Consider the following 1,073-nt stretch of genomic DNA (forward strand, 5'->3'; position numbering starts at 1 on the left):
TACACTATCAATTCCCGTTACAAACACCTCAGTCAGATCCCCCTAACTCTTCATTTTTTCAAGAGAAGACAATTTGAGAGTTTTCAGCCTCTTCTCGTATGACAACCCCTCCATCCCAGGCACCATTCTAATAACCCATTCCAACAATTCAATGTCTTTCCTAAGGTGAGGAGACTGAACACAATATTCCAAATGTAGCTTAACAGTGACCTGTATAATGAAATTATAACTTCTTTAGACTTGTATTCAATATTACTGTTGGTACAACCTAAAGTACTTTTTGCCCTACCACTAGCAACGGCATGCTGCTTGGATGGCTTTAGAGACTGGTCGACTATTACACCAAGATCCATTTCCTTCATAACTCTGTTAAGGTTATTGCCATTCAAATTATGATAACCCACATACATTATCTTGCATTTATTATAATTAAACCCATCTATCATTTATTTCTCCAACTCACTAAATGATCTAAATCCTTTTGTAATTAGCAGCATCCTCTTCACAGCTAGCAACATCAAGACCTTAATGTCATCTGCAAATTTAAGTAATTTATTGACGCTTCCTTCATCTATGTCATTGATGTAAATCAAAAAGAGGAAAGGTCCTAAGACTGAACCCTGATGTACCCCACTTGTAACATTAATCCAGTTTGACTGAACTCCGTTTGTAACAACTCTCTACTTTCTTCCATCCAGCCAAATTGCTAATTTCTCCCCCACACCTACAGAGATAACTTTTTACAAGCCTTTTATGTGGCACCTTGTCAAATGCTTTCTGAAGATCCATATACAATAAATCTACACCTTACCCTCACCTACATAAGCAGTAACCTTTTCAAAGAATGTTAAAAGATTTTCCCTTAGTGAAACCATGATGACTATCGAATAAAATTCTAAACTTTGTTAAATGACTTTGCAAAGCATCTGTTGCGTCATCGAGATCACATGACTACAGTGACGCCACGTTTCTAGAACTATCCCGTATCTTGGCGAATGCTCTAGTATTACTAGATATAGGGTAGGCTGGTATATAAAAGAGGGGAATGTAATGTGTGTGTAGACAGTGAATAA

This window comes from Limulus polyphemus, unplaced genomic scaffold (genome assembly GCF_000517525.1).
Source record: "Limulus polyphemus unplaced genomic scaffold, Limulus_polyphemus-2.1.2 Scaffold9081, whole genome shotgun sequence".
Classification (NCBI taxonomy): domain Eukaryota; kingdom Metazoa; phylum Arthropoda; class Merostomata; order Xiphosura; family Limulidae; genus Limulus; species Limulus polyphemus.